The 19774-nt window shown below is 48.5% G+C and overlaps 1 protein-coding gene across 1 annotated transcript in view; it reads left to right on the top strand.

The window, feature by feature from the left end:
- Positions 1 to 12456, top strand: part of pik3r1 (phosphoinositide-3-kinase, regulatory subunit 1 (alpha)) — a 142222-nt gene extending 129766 nt beyond the window's left edge. Inside the window, exon 3 of the transcript XR_013780925.1 lies at positions 12444 to 12456. The gene's annotated coding sequence lies outside the window, so the exon portion shown is untranslated. The remainder of the gene's footprint in view (positions 1 to 12443) is intronic.
- The last annotated feature ends 7318 nt before the right edge of the window (positions 12457 to 19774 follow it).

Here is a 19774-nt window from a genome sequence, read left to right as displayed (position 1 = left end):
CTCAGCAGGTGTGTGGCGGGTCACGCAGAGTGCACGCTGATGTTTATCTCTAAGTACCGCAGACAGGCACGCCAGACCGCCTGCTGGGCGAGTGGGATTACAGCTATCTGTTCCCCCGCAGCCCCGCCGAGCACCCCGAGCCTGTGATTTTACAGGAACATGTTTCCATCAGCCGTGCACAAGCTGTGTGCAGTAAACACTTAATGGAACAACATATATGATATTTATGGAACTGAGTGATGACGCTCTCCTCCTCTGTGATCATGAAGGAAACCTGCAGCAGCCAGTATGTCCTCCTTCTAACTTTAGATTCTGCTCCTGAATGCTCTGGATCTGATTGGACCAGAGAAGGTAGGCGGGGCTTTGAAGGCCGTTTTGGACGCCCCTGGGTTTGTCAGATATGAGAGCAGTTATGAGGTGAACAGGTGTTGCAGCGATGGAAGCGGGCAGTGGAACTGCTTCAGATAGAAGTGATTGTACCCGAGCTAAAAAGCCTCTGCATGTTTCTAATAAGCTCCAGCAGCAGAAAGCTGCTCAAACTAGGATCAATGTTGGAGATGAAACATGGAGAGAGGTTAGAACGCAGAAAGCTTTACAGACCCATGCAGAGCTGGCTAAACACTGAAGCTACAGTGTCCACCACATGCAGAGCTGGCTAAACACTGAAGCTACAGTGTCTCTACATGCAGAGCTGGCTAAACACTGAAGCTACAGTGTCTCTACATGCAGAGCTGGCTAAACACTGAAGCTACAGCGTCCACCACATGCAGAGCTGGCTAAACACTGAAGCTACAGTGTCCACCACATGCAGAGCTGGCTAAACACTGAAGCTACAGTGTCCACCACATGCAGAGCTGGCTAAACACTGAAGCTACAGTGTCCACCACATGCAGAGCTGGCTAAACACTGAAGCTACAGTGTCTCTACATGCAGAGCTGGCCAAACACTGAAGCTACAGTGTCCACCACATGCAGAGCTGGCTAAACACTGAAGCTACAGTGTCCACCACATGCAGAGCTGGCTAAACACTGAAGCTACAGTGTCCACCACATGCAGAGCTGTGTGAGAGGAGGGGCTTGTAGTCTAAACAATTCAAGAACAGCTTTAAGTTTCCTTGCGGTATGCTTTGCTAGGTTAGCTCAACATGCTAACAGTTGCTTGCATTGCCACTGAGCCTTCTTACCGGCTCGCTAAGCTAACACGGGGTGATACGATTTCAAGGGGAGGGGGGTTTAGCAAACTGAGCGACTGTTCGGTCAATCCTCTTTTTATTGCCTCACTGAAAACTCTCCTGTGTCTCTCAGCGCCACCAAATAAACCTCCTGCATTGTGTGCAGAGCTGTCGTCGCTGTGCGGCGAGCAAATTGAAATGTATGATGCCATGACAATGTGGCAACACAAAACACTTGCTGCGCACATCAATCAGTGGCGCCATGCAGGATGACGCTGTTTATGGCGAGGTTACAGTAAATCACACGCTGACGGTTTAATCCCGAGGAGACTTTTACAGGAAGAGGGGGGGAATTCAATTTCCCAGCATGCCTGAGCAAAGGTATGCTAATATAATACAAGAGGGGGGAAACAATGAGCGCCTGTACCGACCAGAAGTGGGCTGGAGGGGGGGGGGGTTGTTTTCTCTGGAGTCTCACACCTTTCATGCTGTTCAGTGAGATTACGTTTCAAAAATGCCACAGACAAGACAGACAGGATAATCAATCACGTGAGGACAAAACACACACACACACACACACACGCACGCATGCACGCGCTCGTTCTGTGCTGCGGCGTCTGCCTGCAGGAGTCATAAATCAATGCTGCGCTGTCAGAGGGTCTAACATGAGCAGGAGAGAGAAACAGAGCAGGGCTACAGTCTAATCCACGCTCTGCTACACTCTCTCTTCGGCTGCCGAGAAGTGACAGAGGACAGATAATGCTGGCTGATCTCGGCGCGCGCGCGCGCGCACGCTCACGCTCGCGCGCGTGTGTGTGTGTCCTTGTCGCTGGCCACAGTTGCAGACAGAAACCTCATTAATGTAACACAGTGGAGTTGGCGCAGCGCTGACCTCATTATTCTCCTCCTGATAAACAAAGTGTTGCCCTCTTTGTGTGACGCGTTCACCGTCATGAATCAGCGTTACTGGCCAACGTCACGCTGTTCAGTCATTATAGCACTCGGCCTCATGTTGCTCCAGTAAATCTCTCAGAGGAAAACACATGAGTGAGTGGGAGTCGGGAAAACACAGGTAAACAAAAGGTGCAGCGTGGGAGAGCATGGAAGTACTTTCACTTTCTTCGTTTTTACCTCTCAGGACGAACAGAGTGAAAAACCTGTTTGCATGAACACGATGAGTCTCCTCCTCCAGTGGAGATGATGAGCTATAACACTTTGACATCCTTCCATGAAGAGAAGGCACACTTTGAGCCCTCTCGTTCAGTCCTTTCTCAAAGTGGGGTCCCAGGACCCCCAGGGGTCCACGAAGCATAGCTTGGGGGTCCGCAGAAAACCTCCAAACTGGAACCTGTTGCACCAATCAAATCAGTAATTTTGTTGAATATGTTGCAATATAGACGACTCTGCTTCTTCGTACGCCACTTAAACCTCGTTTTTTATACATCACGTCTTACCTCAAGCCCCGCCCCCCCCCCCCCGCTGTAAAGGTCAGGCTTCACAAACTTTCAGGAGTGAAAACGGCTGAAGTGGAGAAAACTAAATTCTTTCGCATGATTCCTTTTACGTCTTGATTACATCTGGTTTATGTTGCTTATCGTACTTCCAGCACTCATTGGATGACACATTTTTGGTGCTCCGGCCCTTTAAGGACATCCAGCGGAGCAGCCACATGTTTTATAATGAGAGACATTGGAGTGTGGAGCTCTGGGGGTAAGTACATGTTTGGGCTGTCAGGCTGTAATGTGGACAGCTGAGAGCTGTTGTAAGGAGATCTGCAGTTGATGACGGTGATGATAGCGCGGCTTATTGGCCTGTAACTCTGCTGTCTGCTGTAATAGCAGCGCTGACAGATACAGACCACCCACTTTCCTCTGGCCAGAACACATTCATCATACTTTCAACTTCTCCTTTTTTCCCCACCACAACATCTCAGCCCAAGGCTGGAAAAATATATATATCCGAAACAGGGCCGTCCACACGTTCCACTTCTGAACGGAGGGGATGTTATAGATTTGCAGGATGGCCAGAATAATAAAGCCTGGTGATTTGAAGGGTCTGGTTTATATTGAGGAGTCGACCGCAGCGCAGCAGGGCCAGAGCGCCGCTATGAAAAGTGGGCAGGAACAGAAAGGAGTTACCCGCTCGCTCATTCCTGTCCTTCTTTTTTTTTGAACAAATTAAATTAAGTTTTTTCCTGCTATGGAACAAAAATGTGCTCAAATCATGTTTCTTACTTTTACAGGACTTTCTTCATATTTTTGCACCCTCATTCTAAGGGGGGTCGCTGACAGAGGGGGGGTATGTCGGACATTTTGGAAAATGGCAGCCAGTTTGTGGCTGTGGCTCAGTTGGTAGAGTCGGTCGTCTCTCCCCTGTAAGGTCGGGGGTTCAATTCCCACGAGACACTTAACCCCACGTTGCTCCCGCTGCCTGGGTGGCGGCGTGTGATTGGATGAGTTCCTTCTCATGGTCTCATTTACTCTGGACACGCCCCTGACTGCAGTTCCCACCTACGGCGAGCTGGCATGCACACGATCCAATCAAATCTTTGCATTTGTGACGAGTTTCCTTGAGGCGGCTCTGTGAGTGGAAAACTTTAATACTAAAAATCTCCGTCTTACTTTCTGTATTTGAGCTGAAAGTCTTCAAGAAACGCGTTGATTTCTTTTCCATACGAGGAAAAGGAACATAAGGAAGGTTTTTCTCAGGGCGTGTGTGTGTGTGTGTGTGTGTGTGTGTGCGAGCGTCGCTCAGGGCTCGATGCTCAGAGAGCTTCAGAAGTTGATGGCGAAGGAGGAAGTGATGTCACAGCCTGGTATCTACAAACAAAGCGACGGTTGATTCATCTCATGGGAGAGATTCCTCCCGTGTTTTCTCTCTCTCTCTCTCTCTCTCTCTCTCTCTCTCTCCTCTCTCTCCTCTCTCTCCTCTCTCTCTCCCCTCTCTCTCTCTCTCTCTCCTCTCTCTCCTCTCTCTCCTCTCTCTCTCCCCTCTCTCTCTCTCTCTCTCTACAGTGATTAATGACCCTCAGCTGCCGTGTGCTCCCTCGCTGACACTCCCATCTTTCTTTTCCTCCTGTCTCGTCGATCGAAGGATCAGAGGGAATCTCGCCAAAAAAAAAAAAAAATAAATGAAGCGATTGATGCCACATGGTTTTTTTTTTTACGGGGTGGAAAAACCTGATAGTGGTCAAACACGGAGCGCGAAAGACACGCAGGTTATTTTTAGGGGTTTATAAATCCAACATTCAAGAATGTCCCAGAGCCGTTTTAAGACTGTGTGAGGATCGACGGGTCACTCCTGTGGTCACACGGCACCGAGGTTCAGAGGTCGCCAGAGGTGAAATCAAAGAACAGAAAGAATCATGGGAGGAAGAACGCTTGCATGTTCAGTGAAGCTACGTGTGTTACAGCAGAAACTAAAGACGGGACCCTCCCCCTAAAAACGCAGAACAAAAAGTGTGTGTGTGTGTGTGTGTGTGTGTGTGTGTGTGTGTGTGTGTGTCCTCCTCCATGAGCACAGATTGCACTCAGGTGTGCAGCAGACCTGTCGTAAACGAGCGCTGAGGAAGAACATCCAACTCCTCTCCAGCAGGTGGCGATATGAACTCTTTCACTGTGTTACTATCAGACCCGTTTCCGTCCGTTCTGTTCTCGTGGCGTGCTTTACTTTACGATGCACGCCACCCGTCGTGCACGACTCCTGTCCTGCTTCACTTCCTGCTCTTCAGCTTCCTGGTCAAAGCCCGCCGGGGGACGGTGGAGCGTGCTCAGAACGCCAACATGCACGAGACTCTCAACCCCATAATGGAGGTGTGTCGAGCTGATCACGTCCAGGACGTGGACGTTAGCCAGAAGGCGATACGCATGCAGAGGGTCCTTTCAGAGGCCCGGTCTGTCCACGCTGCACTTTGATCAACACCATTAAAATAAAGACATTTGTGTGCCGACAGCCCGACCTTATAAAGTTCATATAACATGACCTCTAGTCCTGCTAGCAGCCATTAGCGGTAAGATGCTAACAGCACACAGCACACAGTCCACTCTGCAGACTGACAGCAGCCACTCGCTCGCTTCCTGTCCTCGCCGTCTGACCCGTTTACTCTCAAACACGACGTCTCTCAGGAGACCTCTCTCACCCTTCCTGTCATTCCTCGCTTCTCCGTCTCTCTGTTTCTTTATTCGCCGTGATGTTTCCTCCCTCCACCTGATCCCCCCCCCACCCCCCCTGCCCGCCCCCGTGTCAGACGGAGGAGCCCTCGTCTCACTCAGCGTCCTGACAGGTGACAGACAGCGGGGCAGAGACGACGACACGCCGTGACACAGCTCTGTTTATCTCCCTCCAACTGGCCCGTCTCTTCTTACCGTTGCAGAGTGACAACACGAAAACTCTGCTGCAATCCTTCCTGCTGGCATGTGTAGAACACGCAGCAAAGGATTGTGGGTAGTACATTTACGACTATATGACGAGTTTGAGATTGTTTATTTGACATTGTACCAAAAATAAACAAGAAATTAGTCTCAGAAGAGAAGAGATGCTTTGAACAAGATTTCGCTCATCTCCATCGGTTGTCCTCGGGCAGGTGAGAGGACACGACGAGTCTGTTCATTCACAATGTGTCTCTGATGATGTCAGACATCAAGTCAGGTCACACTGAACTACTGATGAAATAAAGGCCGGTTGGAAGGAAGCAGAAAGCTCAACAAAAGTAAATAAATAAATAAATGCAGTTCCACAAGTGGCCACTTGGGGTAGTTCTAGAAGTCCATCCCCATAGACCAGCATGCTAAAATGCACAAGTTTAAAACACAATTTAACGTGTTTGAACTTCATGTCTGGTTTAAAGAAATTTATTTTTTGTGTCTAAAAAAAAAATTTTTTTTTTAAATCTTACCGGTGAAAATGAAAAACGTCACGTGTAACAAAAAATAATTATGGATTTAGAGATCACGTGTTGACGAGCTCTGAGCGACGCCTCGACAGATAGGAGCGGGTTCAAGCTGTCACGACCTGCCTGCTGTCCACACACACACACACACACACACACACACACACACACACACACACACACACACACACACACACACACACACACACACACACACACACACACACACACACACACACACACACACACACACACACACACACACACACACACACACACACACACACACACACACACACACACACACACACACACACACACACACACACACACACACACACACACACACACACACACACACACACACACACACACACACACACACACACACACACACACACACACACACACACACAAATCATGGAGGCCGATAAAGCGACCAACACGGGATGTGACCTCGCCATTAGTTCAGGTGGAAATCCTCCAATCAGTGTGTCATCTGGTTTAAAGCCACTCACTTTCTTAATTCAACATTTTAACTGCTGTAACGCTGTTTTCTTTTTTCATCATTACTGTATCATTTCCTGTTATTTCTGTCCTTCACTTTCTCTCAGCTGTTCAAACAGAGCTCTTCTATTTATACGCATTAGCCTGGGAACATATTTACTCTGCTCCAATGAAGCAGTCCAGCGGCAGTTTAGCTTGTCAAATTAGCCCGCGCGCCTGTGCTGCGCTGCCTGCTAATGACAGATAATTGAGCTGCTGGCAGCTTCGTCTGCACGTTGTTGTTTCTTTTTTTTTTTCCTGTCGACATCGGAGCGGCTGCAGCTCGGGGGTCACATCAGTGCAGGGAAGCTTCAGCAGAAACAGCGCTGATGAACGTGCGTCAGTATCGTCGTTAAATGATAATTCACAGGGCCGAGGGTAAAACAAACAGGAAGCTGTGAATCACTACTTTAGTGTTTCCTGCGTCATTTATCCAGCGTGCACCTGCAGCAGAACTGCAGCCGGTTAACCAGAATAATCTGCAGCTCTCCACCCGCGCCGGCGAGGGCAGCCGGGGCCAATTTATGGTTCGTTTGCTCCATACATCTCGTGTAATTTAATTCATCTCCGAGAACCTGTGAGAAAGTCCGACGGCGGTTATAGAGGGAGAAGAATTAGCGATACGGAAGGAGATTAGAGAGGCATTAGGATGTGGGCGGCTGTTTAACGACTCCTCTGTCCTGAACTGAGCAAAGCTGCACTCAGCAGAATTATCGCCGCCGTTAGCCGCTCTTATATTGCTGCCCTCATTAAGCGGGTCCCACCTGAAGAAGAACCGCTGGAATAACACCCATCAATTCAGACCGCCAGTCGGTCCCAGAGCCGGAAAAGTCCTCCTGTAAAAACGACTCTGCTGACTTCATTTTACACAGAGACGATTAAGCAACAGATCCGTCAACCGCTACGGTCAGCGTGTGAACGTGAAGGTGTGACCTGCAGCGTTCGAAGACGACGAGAAAAACGCTAATCAGACTCAAGTCCTCGACCTGTACGCTTCAAAGACTCTTGATTTATTTTTGTGATTTGTGTCGTTGCATCAGAGGAGAGATAAAAACAGAGTCCAGTTCCTACTCAGGTTAAAGTAGCCTAGAAGCTCCTGATTGGTCGAGTGAGGTGTCAATCAGAGGGTCAGGGGTCATGTGGCTTCAATTGGTGCATGTTTTGTCGTGATGGTGAGAATGTTACGTCACCATCCATTGCTCTTTGTTTCAGCTGTGTTAACTTAAAAAGGCTGACAGACGTGAACCTGCAGAAGAGCCAGACGTGGAAGAAATACAGTGTGAAGATGTAGGAGGAGGAGGAGGAGGAGGAGGAGGAGGAGGAGGGAGGTGGTGAGAGAAAGGAGCAGAGGGGGGGGGAAGGCTCGTATTGATCATCCGCCAGGTGTGATGGATAGCGCAATAAGTGGCAGCGGCCAGCGGAGGAGACGAGAGAGTGATTTCTGCTTTTCAAAGTCCTGATGAATGAGAGCGTCGGAGGGAGGCCGGTGTCCAGAGCCCGGCACATGATGGACCGACGTGTCAGACGGAGAGAAATTGAAGGAGAAAAGAAAAAGGGGGGGGGGGTCCAGACACGGAGAAGGAGAGGGGAGACAGAGGACATCAAGGTAAATGTGAGGAGCAAGCTACAGGGGGGGGGGGATTTTTAAGGAAGGAGGTCAATAAAGAACAGACGGAAAAAAAGAGAGACAGACAGAGCCAGAGAGACAGACAGAGCCAGAGAGAGAGAGAGAGAGAGAGAGAGAGAGAGAGAGATGAGGGCAGGAGGCGACAGCAGAGTGAGTTCATCTTTATTAATGGCCAAAGAGCAGAGAGGGAGTTATTAAAACGGAGAAAGATGAATGAGTGAGGATGAGGGGAGAGGGGGTGATGAAGGGAGATGTGATATATGCCCCCTCACGGCTTTCTGAAATCCAATAATAACACTGGAGGAACGGGCCAGCTGCTGGACTGAGAGAGGGAGGGAGGAGGATTTTCAGACCAGGTGGGGGCAGCAGTGAGGCTTTTCTGCTTAACCTGTCAATCAATTAAAGAAAAGACGCCGGCCAATCAAACACATGTGCATGTATTTAAAGTTTCCATTATGCAGTGATTTAGCAGCAAATGGCATCTTCCTTTAGAGCGAGGAGCAAGAACCAGCTGTTGCGAGTTGGTGGGAACTGCGCCGCAGATTTTACGAACGCTGTCATGAGCAAACTCTTCACAACTTTCAATACAGTCTGTACATACAGGACGCTTCATTTTGAAAACTCTGCAGCTCTACATGTCCGACAGTGATCAACACAAACAAAGCGACAGTCATTTAATACTGCACATTGGTCGTCTACAATGCGAAGCGAGGCTTCAGGGAGGTCGATCAAGAGACAGTCTGTTCACCTCGACCACTTTGAAATCTGTGCTGGTGAGATGCAGCTCGTTGTGTTCTTGCTTTGGGTTCATTCCAGGACCGAATAAGCTCCAAACAGGGATTTATGAGCGAATCAAAGGCTGGAAATCAGCGCTGAAATGGTTGATGTCCTGTGGATACGGATGCATAAAGACCAGCAGAGCAGGATGCCAAGTTCTCTCACTGCAGAGGAGGCAGGCTGGAGGGGACATTTATCCCAAAACACCCTTTTTATGCTCTTTAAAAAACATCGACTGCTGATAGAAGTCGTTTTTGCCGTGAGCTGGTTTGATTTTTATCTTCGCTAAAGTGATTCTCATTGAGATATTTCGAGCACAGCTTGAAAACATTTCCAGCTACAAAAAACCATTAACCACTGTCAGTTTCTTGGAAACAAAGAGCGAAGAGTTCATTTCAGACTAACTTAGCACAAACATGAGCGATTACAGACGTTTGTTTTTCTCCACTGATAGAAAACCCAAGAGACCAGGATCTGTTGCTGCGAGTGTGATCCTTTGACTCGATCATGAACAACGAGTTCATTTAGATTTCCGTCACCATGAAACATAAATAATAAAATAAAACTTCAACTTAAGATGTTTTCAGTGCATTAAAGAGTACTTCTGTTCTCTGTACAGATCTTCTCTTTATCCCATATTTATATATGGAAAGTAAGAGTGGGGACCTGAACCCGGGTCTACAACCTCCACACATGGGGTGCAACCCAACCACTAGGCCACGGGCATTTTGTGTTGTTATGACATGCTATGAATACAAATCTATCTTTAGCTTCAAACCAAAAGGCAAACTCCGCAGTGTAAGAATGAAGCTGATGCAGAAAAGCAAAAGAGCTGCAGTTCCTCGATTGTCCACTAGAGGCTGGCTCCAAAAGACCCCAAAGTCCCAGACACACCACCGTACTAACATGTTAGTTTTTACAGGAAAAAAAAAAACATAACAAATCAACAACCTCCGATCTTCATAAATGAAGCCAATGCATTAGTGCAAAATCCTGCAGTTCCTCAAGTGTCCACTAGAGGCTAGCTCCAGGAACAACAGACTGGTAGACCGGTTTAAACCTGCCTCTGCTTCGGCTTTTGCCCTGTTGACAGAAAGTTGCAGTGAGACAACAATTCCCACATGGTTGCCTCTGCTGCTGAGCTTCTGGAGCCCCCTGCAGGAACAGAAGGGTAACAGCACGCAGGCTTAATGTTTACAGTCTATGGTTATATATCTCACCTGTCTGTCAAAGAAGCTCAAAATCATTTGTGTACCAGGTTGTAAAAATGTTCTTCCTGCTGTCAGAACATACATTTTAATAAAAGGGTGTGTTTGGGACTTTGAGGTCTTTTGAGACCTCAAGTGGACACTCGAGGAACTGCAGGTTTTTGCATTTGCTTCATTTTAAGCAGCGGGTGTTGCTGCATGCTCCTCCTCGACCCCCCCCCCGTACAGCGTCGGGTGGTTTTGAGACACCCCACGTCTCAAGGCCAACTATGCTGATAAGTTCAGGGATTTACTGCTTCAGAGTCTCTTTAATCTGATTGGCTGCTGGATGCAAAGACAACCAGTCTCTCCTTTAATGAAATCCACAGTAAAACCTTTCGTTTGCCAAAACAAGCCGTCTTGTGTTGCCAGTTTGGGTCACGTCTCATTGGAGGTGATTCAGGACTGTCTGTCAGTACTTGGCAGTGTGAGGACAAGCTGTCATCTTTCTCTGGTTCTTCTATAAGAGCGAGGCAGGTTGTTGTTTTTTTAATATGTGGAGCCTGCAGACATTTTTGTTAAATGATGCACTGCAACAATCCTGGCTGCTTTTTCACCGGCTACTTGTAGCTTTAGAAATCAATTTAAATGTTTTTTTGGGAGACTTTAGGAGAAGTTATTTATTACCTCTTCTTCTGCAGTTTGTCCACTTCCTGTTTGTGGAGTCTCTGGATTTAGGAAAGACCTGCTTCAGGGGATCAGTTCTGCAAACTTTGACTCTGCCTCTTCTTCTTCTTCCATGGCCGTGCTGACCGGCTCGCTGTAAACTGGCAAACTGGCAGCACAAGGAAGACTGAGCCGGGTTTTTTATACTGCAGCGTGTGCAAGTGGCCTGATTGCAGATGAGCAGCAGGTGTGCAGGCTTGATTGACAACACACACACACAACACACACACACACACACACACACACACACACACACACACACACACACACACACACACACACACGTACTTCACAGAGGCAGAAGAAGAAAACAGAGAGAGAGAAAGGGCAAAGAGACTGGGATCCTCTCATATTGTGATTACATGTTGCACTGATATGACAATGCTAAGGTACACAGGGGGCGTGGCCTGATGGATCTGTCTAATGGAGGAGTGGCGTGACGTTTGTGGGCTTGTAAATCTTCTTAGCTGGATTATTGAGGGACTCAAACAGTGCATGTAAACTCTTGGGAGTTATTTCTTTTTTATTAAGTCCACTCCAGTTTAGACTGCGTGCACGTGTGTGCAGGAGCTACTTGTATCATGACCCACACAGAATGAAAGTCAGGCTGCAGGACAAGCGGGACGAAAAACGTGTTTTGAGTCGAGTCAGAAGATGAAAATAGCGGTTTGAACGAGGGATGATGAGAGGAGAAGAAGGAGGAGGAGGAGGAGAAGCTGAAGCCAGACGAGCTCATTAAAGAGAGGGCAGCGCTGTGACAAATGATGCATGGAGCTGGCGGCATCGATCGCAGTGTCTGGGCTGGAAGATGCATGGAAAAGTGTGTGTATAAGTGTGTGTGTGTGTGTGTGTGTGTGGACTGAGAAATACTCAGGTGCTGCAGCCCTAATGGAGAGGCCAGAGCCTGCACCCTGTTGACAGATGAGTTGTCAGAGGAGAGGAGAGAAAAGAGGAGCGGGAGTGATTAGATAGTTGTGCTAATGCTTGACCTCCTCTCCCCCAGTGTCTGTCCTTCATCGAGACGGAGGAGGGGGAGGGAAAACGAGGGGGGACAGAGCCAGAGAGAAGCGAGGGAGGAGAAATGCTGAGAAGGGGAGAATAACTGGCTTTCCTGGCACCACATCAGCACATTGTTCACGTGCACTGCTAGCTCCAATAAATTAAGTTTCCAGGGAGTTGTAAAACTTGCAGTGTGCACAGCTTAAGTTTTTGACTAAATCATCCATAATCATTTCCTGTCCTGTGCTGTTATACTTGAAGGAAGTATTGATTAATAATGACCCTAAAGAGTGGTGAGGAGGGAGTAATTGTAAAAAGGTTCTTAGCTTGCCTGCTGGCCTCGCTTGTAAGCCAACTTGGTCGGTAGCCATCTTGGAGCGAGGTAGCCTCAGATCATAATGAATGTACAGCGAGAGGTTTACCCATAATGCACTGAGGTGATTTAATCTCGATGTGAGAAATGTCAGACATGAACCACAAAGACAAATGTTTAAATAAAACGTCCATGTTTTAAAGGAGCAGTCTGCAGTCTGCTCCCTAGTGTTTAAAATGAGTACTGCAGTTTAAACTCTAATCATCACAGAGAGCTGTCTGGCTCCGCCCCCTCCTCTCACACAGCTCTGCATGTGGTGGACACTGTAGCTTCAGTGTTTAGCCAGCTCTGCATGTGGTGGACACTGTAGCTTCAGTGTTTAGCCAGCTCTGCATGTGGTGGAGACTGTAGCTTCAGTGTTTAGCCAGCTCTGCATGTGGTGGACACTGTAGCTTCAGTGTTTAGCCAGCTCTGCATGTGGTGGACACTGTAGCTTCAGTGTTTAGCCAGCTCTGCATGTAGAGACACTGTAGCTTCAGTGTTTAGCCAGCTCTGCATGTGGTGGACACTGTAGCTTCAGTGTTTAGCCAGCTCTGCATGTGGTGGACACTGTAGCTTCAGTGTTTAGCCAGCTCTGCATGGGTCTGTAAAGCTTTCTGCGTTCTAACCTCTCTCCATGTTTCATCTCCAACATTGATCCTAGTTTGAGCAGCTTTCTGCTGCTGGAGCTTATTAGAAACATGCAGAGGCTTTTTAGCTCGGGTACAATCACTTCTATCTGAAGCAGTTCCACTGCCCGCTTCCATCGCTGCAACACCTGTTCACCTGATAACTGCTCTCATATCTGGCAAACCCAGGGGCGTCCAAAACGGCCTTCAAAGCCCCGCCTACCTTCTCTGGTCCAATCAGATCCAGAGCATTCAGGAGCAGAATCTAAAGTTAGAAGGAGGACATACTGGCTGCTGCATTGTTGTCAGAGAAGCTTCAACACAGCATGTTTCCTTCATGATCACAGAGGAGGAGAGCAGCTCTCTGATTGGTCCTTTAAAGTCTTTTTTCGTGTGTATGAACAGTAAAGTGCTCAATGAATAAACTCTCCTTGCTTTTCCTCTTGTTAGAAGAAATAACTTTGTGGTTTGTAAGTTTGTAAATGTTTCCTTTATACATTTACTCTTAAAGAAACCACATTAGCTGCTGTATAAAGACGTTTAAAGGAAACATAACTGCATGTTAAAGCTCTTATTGATCTGATTTACAGACAGCGTGACGTTTAGTAAAGATGACTGTTAAAGGAGTTTGACATGAAAAGTTGTAGTTTCATGTTTTTCAGCATCTACCAGAGAGAATGTGTGTTTTTGTAAAAATATGCAAAGATGCAAATAGCAGCCTGTGTATAATGGGGGAGATGGGCCAAGATGACTACAAGGACAAAGTGAAAGGAAAAGTGTTTGCAATGAAAAAGCAGCCACAGAGAGAGCGAGCGAGCGAGGAGAGAGAGGGAGAAAATAAATGAGCGGGTTTGTTGCGATTCAGGCAGCCACACCGGGACTATCATTACCATACATCAGGACAATGAATGAGGCTTTCAGCAAGCGGTAATAAGAATTTGATAAATCATGAGCCGAGAATTAACTAGACGTCAAAACAATGAGAGCGCCCTGATGGATGGCGAGAGGGTGATGGCGTAGATTAGTCAGAGCGGAGCACAGGAGAGGAGAGAGAGAGAGACACACACAAGGTCAGGAGACTTCTGAGGAGGACGGGTCTGCAGGAAGGAGACCTGTGGTTAAAGATAATGGGAAACTAAGTGGGAGTGTTGCTGCAGACAGAGGAGGTGTCTGCCTTTGGAAACATGTCTGAGCTGATCAGGTGACCTGCCCTCGCCTTTTCATTATCTGTCCTGTAAATTGACGACGTCCCGCTTTTTTTTTTTATACTATCAGCTTTCTAAGCCCCGCCTTCCATCCTGTAGAGAAAGCAGAAAAATGAGATCGATCAAGTTTACCTGAGGCTAAAAAAAAACTGTGTTCAAGATGAGCGCTTTGATCTCAAATTCATTAACCCCTTACCTGCTGTGTCTGTTCACTAGGAAATGGCAGAACGATTTATAAAACAGATTTTCCAAGCAGTTTTAAACGAGGGCGCCGGCGACCCGTGTGCAGAGGCCACACGAAGCGGGCGGCTCGGGTTCAAGTCAGACCTGTGACTCATTTCCAGCATTTCATTCCTGATATTATCTACTCTCCTGACCCCCCCAAAAAAACAAACAAACAATGGAGGTAAAAGATGAGACTAAAGTCATTATGATTGGCTGGTTTTTAACCACACGTTGCCAATCCATGAAGAATTAGAAGAAAAAAGGATAATCAAAGACATTGTGTTTGTCCTCCAGGGAGCGTGAGAATGTGCTGTTGTTTTTCATTATAATCAATCCAACAAGTCATCAAAGTAAAAGGAGCTCTGAACCTTAAAACGTTTGTTTTACGATGCACTAAAAAGATATTTATTGGGAACACCGAAGTCATGAGAGTTTCTCCTCTGGGGGTCGTAAACGTCGTTTTTAAATTGCAAAATTCTGATGGCGATGGATTCAATAAAGGTTACGATTCGAGTTTGGATCGACATTGTGGAGCAACAGGTTGACACGCCTCGAGCTATTCTGCAGGACTGTCAACCCAAATTCTGCAACTGATTGGACTTTGATTGACAACTTTTTCATTAACACTCCACTTTATTGTCTGTCCTGCTCACAGCTCATCTCCCTCCTCCTGCCTCCGCTGCTCCTCTGCTGGCAGGGTGAGGGATGTGACAGGAGGATGTTTATTTAATGAGAGCAGTCTGGAGGGGGTAATGAAATCTACCCTAACACCATTAACAACCAGGCTTATCGGCTCTCGGGACACACGTCAGCATGCGGCAGCCTTTTGTTCTCCGGAGCGAGGCCGCCACAGACCTACAGGACGGATTAAGGGTTCGCTGAACGGCGCCGACACCTACCTTCAGAAATTAAAAACTGGGCATCAATCTCTGTTTAGAAGCAAGTCTATCAGTTTTCACACGGCTCATTATGAAGTGATGTGGAAGACAGTCGGGGGGGGACGTGGGCTGGTGTCTGACAGCTACATGTAAGGGATCTGTCGCGAGTGTGTTCAGGTGTGGGAGGCGGTTGGTTGGTTACCTGACCACACAGACACAATCAATCTCCCTGCATGTCGCCGTAATTGATGCTGATGGTTGGACTTCTCTTTCACAAACACACACAAAGACAGCGGAGGAACATGCAGAGACAATGAAGCTCCAGTTTTCACCCCGTGTTCCTGACGACGAGTGCAATCCTGTCGCCGCCGCCGCCGCTCTGCCCTTGAATCCTAAAATATTCTGTAAAAGCCTCATCTGCCGTGCATTACATTAGAGCGCGGCTGCTGCCACACGTAAGCCATGTAAATGAGCTGTGAGAGAGGCCCATCAGTCATCACGCCAGATGCGTGCTCCCATTATTATTTATGGCCATAATTGGCCCGTGTTTCCTCAGGCAATGACTCTACACTGATGGATCGGATGATGACTCGGCTCAGCGCCGACATTCAGGAGGCGGTGAGAATGAAGAGAGGAAGAGAGAAGGTTTGCGTGTAGGAGGAAGGTGGAAGGGCTGCGTAAACATGACGCCAAAATAGTTTCCACGGCAGGCTAAAGCTTCATTTGAATGTAATCGGTCACCATTAGACAGATACTGTTTTAGCTAACCAGAGCAGGACTGTTAAATAAGCTAGCAGAGCTTAGCACGCGACTGTAGCGCTAAAGGTCGTCTGATTAGAATAACGTTTGGCCGACCTCTGTGGTGGAATTCAGGATGCTACGTCATGTAGCTCCCCTCCCACACAAAGCAGGAAACTATTGACGGTTGAGACAAGAGGAAGCAGATGATTTTCCACCGTTTCTTTGAGTGTTAGTCATTTCAGAAGGTGACGCACGGTGGCTGTAAAAGAGAGGACTTGACCTTGAAATTCTGTTAGTAACAGGTATAAATCAAGTCCAATATTTGAAGTGAACTCTTTTCAACCAGTGTAAATATTGTGTTAGTATTGATTGACAGAGAATTAGGGCAACATGAGAGGTGGAAAACAAATAAAACCAGACAGCCGGTTAGCTGCTAGCTAACTTGCTAGCGAATATGCAGGAGAAGACGGACACGGGCGACCGTAGCAGAGTCAGAAATAGCCGTTGAACACATCTATTCTCCTCCAGTTCTCGTACACAGGGACGAGGACAGTAGCCCGAGTGAGTGACCTAATCTTACTGTAGCTCGTTTTAACTTTTTCAAGTTAGCGTACGGGTCAGTAAACGTTCATATCGCCCAAGCTCGGCACAAACTGTGTCGCCTTTTTGATGAGATTAAAATCAGAAGCCTCCGGAGGATGAGCTGAACGGGACCCGAAACACAAGACAATGACGCAATGGATGGCACATTTGACTCGCTGCACAAAGTCATCCATCATTTAAGGCTGATTTCACCTCCTAATAAGAGTCAATAAGGGTTGTTCTGCAGTCAGAGCCAATCACAGTCCACAGTTGGGGTTACTGAGCTATGGATTGACGGGCGGATTGATGAGATCTGGGTGGTTAACTGGAGGATTGACAGGCGGGCCTCAGAGGTCACTGGGTAAGTGGTCAATCGTCTTCCAGATCGCTTTCTGTCTGGTTCTCCGAGGCTATGAGCTAATGACTTTCTGTTGACGCAGCCCGAGTGGAATTTCTACAGAGGCCGTGGAAATGTTGCTCGTCACGGTTTGTCGTCAGTCATCAACGATGTGTTGACAAGTCCTGTCTGTATGCCTCTACCTCTTCCAGTTGGCAGGTACACTTCTTGTTGGCAGGTCAACCCCCCCCCCTCCCTTGTCTTGCACGAAGGGCACCATGTCAGATTAATGTTGTTGAGTGCAGGTGCTTCGAGGATGCATATCGAATATGTGCAGTTCTGCCAAGCGGACTCTGATAATGTGCTTCTGCCTCGCTCGTTTGGCTCAGAACATGCTGACTTCTATAACTGCTGATTGGTGTTTCCTCGAGACTTTTCCACTCTTTATATTTGGGAAGGACACACAGCACTCTATATACTGGACTTGATGTGTGCAGGTCAGAGCTCCCAGCTGAACTCATTATAAGCTCACGCATTCTGTAAACTCCTCTCCTCCATGTTCCTCTAACATGTGTCTCTAGTCTGTCTCCAAACCCCCCAATGATGAGAAAAGTCCATCCTCTCCGTCTTCTGCCTGCTCAAACAGGCCGTTTGGAGATGTTCCCTTCATGACATCACAAAGGGAAGTAAGCCCCTCCCCCAGGTGGGTGACACTCCCACAGCTAGGTGTTTGTTCTGCCCTCTGAGTCTGCCTTCTCACCGTAAACAATAGGACATGGAGCCAGAAAGCAGCGAGTACACCCGAGCCCTTCCAGAGAGGGGGCGTGGTCAGACACAGCTCATTTACATATTTAAAGCTACAGACACAGAAACAGCCTGTTCTGAGCAGGGCTGAAATAGAGGGGTTTATAGACATGATCAAATACAGGATCAGAGTGGATTTACAACAACACACTTCACACACATGATGAAGAGGAGCGAGGACACTGATTTCACCTGAAGAAGAGGAGGAGGTCATGTGACCTTTAAAGATAAATGTTCCAGTCTGTATTCCAATAAGTTTCCAACAAGTTTTCTGTGTGCTGTTGGTGTTCAGCAGGGAACTTCTCCAGAACTTTAATTGAAACACTGCTATAAAGTTGTTGTTGTGTTTTTTAAAGTCAAATCCTTCTGCATCCAATCGTTTTCAAAGTGCCTGATTCAAGATGAAACAATAACCCTGCATGTTCACAGAAATACATCTCACTTTAGGTATTTATTGTAATTCACGTTGGGTAAAAAAGGGATGAAACGGACGATGATGAAAGAAAGGAGCGATGTTACAGGTGGAGTAATGACGGCGGGATCATTCTGATTAATGGGAGGTGGGCGATGGGAGGCTGTCATGACTGAATTAAAACATCTGCGATGGATCGTTTCCAAATGATGTAACCTCCCCTCAACCCCCGAACATGTGCTTTTATAGAAGACAGCACAAGGTACGCTGAGACCCGCTGTGCAGAGGAAGCGTGGGACGGCGGCGCCCGAGCAGCACGATCATGTGAACTCGTGTGTGTGTAGCTTTTGTGTTGACAGACATGCAGTCATAGTTGGCGGCGTCTCGGCTGCTTTCACTCACTCAATCACATCCTAACAGAGACAGGCTGAGTCGACTGGACCCCCCCCCCCCCCCCCCGCCCCCCCCCCCAATGAGAACTGCTCCAACCTAAATCTGCAGCTCCGTCTTCATGTCCCAAACTCGACTCAGCCGGCCGTCCATAAACGCTCGGCTCTCACGCCACAGTTTTTCATTGACAGGTGGGCGCCGTGTAACGGTTTGTCAGGAGGCTTAAAACCCGCCTCAGCTCTCAGCCTGTCGTTAGCTTGACTCAAAGTTAGCCTGAGACAGCATTTCCAGCACGGAGACCGCCATCCATGGGACTCCAGCGCCCCCTGCAAGAACACACGGGGGACTCCAGCGCCCCCTGCAGGAACACATGGGGGACTCCAGAGCCCCCTGCAGGGACACACGGGGGACTCCAGTGCCCCCTGCAGGAACACACGGGGGACTCCAGCGCCCCCTGCAGGAACACACGGGGGACTCCAGCGCCCCCTGCAGGGACACACGGGGGACTCCAGCGCCCCCTGCAGGAACACACGGGGACTCCAGCGCCCCCTGCAGGGACACACGGGGGACTCCAGCGCCCCCTGCAGGAACACACGGGGGACTCCAGCGCCCCCTGCAGGGACACACGGGGGACTCCAGCGCCCCCTGCAGGAACACACGGGGGACTCCAGCGCCCCCTGCAGGGACACACGGGGGACTCCTGCGCCCCCTGCAGGAACACACGGGGGACTCCAGCGCCCCCTGCAGGGGACACACAGGGGACTCCAGCGCCCCCTGCAGGGACACACGGGGGACTCCAGCGCCCCCTGCAGGGACACACGGGGGACGCTGTTCAGGCTTTGTTCATTTATATTTACAGTCGATGGGAGAATTTATTTTGGGAGTGAAGAAATATTTGATCGTCCAAATATCTAAAAACAAACTGTGATTACTCTCTGAAGTCATCAAGATGTATTTAAATAATCCAACTTCTCTGCTGCTCTTCTCCTCACTGCCTCCCCCACCCCGGACCCGCTGCCCATCCTCGCCTGCAACACGTCTTTCCGGAGCCGGAGGAAGCCTCTCCTGTCACGGCGTGTGCCTGCTTTTCTCTTCCAGCACACGATTGATGTGTCTCTCTTCTCTGTGACTGACAGACTACATAAACAGCTCAACGCGTGGCTCGGAGCTGTCTGGCAGCCGTGGATCCCCGCGCAGGCAGGCAGAGGCTGTACTCGCTCTCATGTCCTGGAGGCCTGTGAGGGGGGGGGGGGGGGGGGGGACGAGGCCGGGGGAGCTGGCACCGTTCTCCTACGCCT

Source organism: Symphodus melops (genome assembly GCF_947650265.1).
Source record: "Symphodus melops genome assembly, chromosome: 16".
Taxonomy (NCBI): domain Eukaryota; kingdom Metazoa; phylum Chordata; class Actinopteri; order Labriformes; family Labridae; genus Symphodus; species Symphodus melops.
Note: the sequence above shows the minus strand (reverse complement) of the source record. Positions and strands in the feature narration are given on the sequence as shown.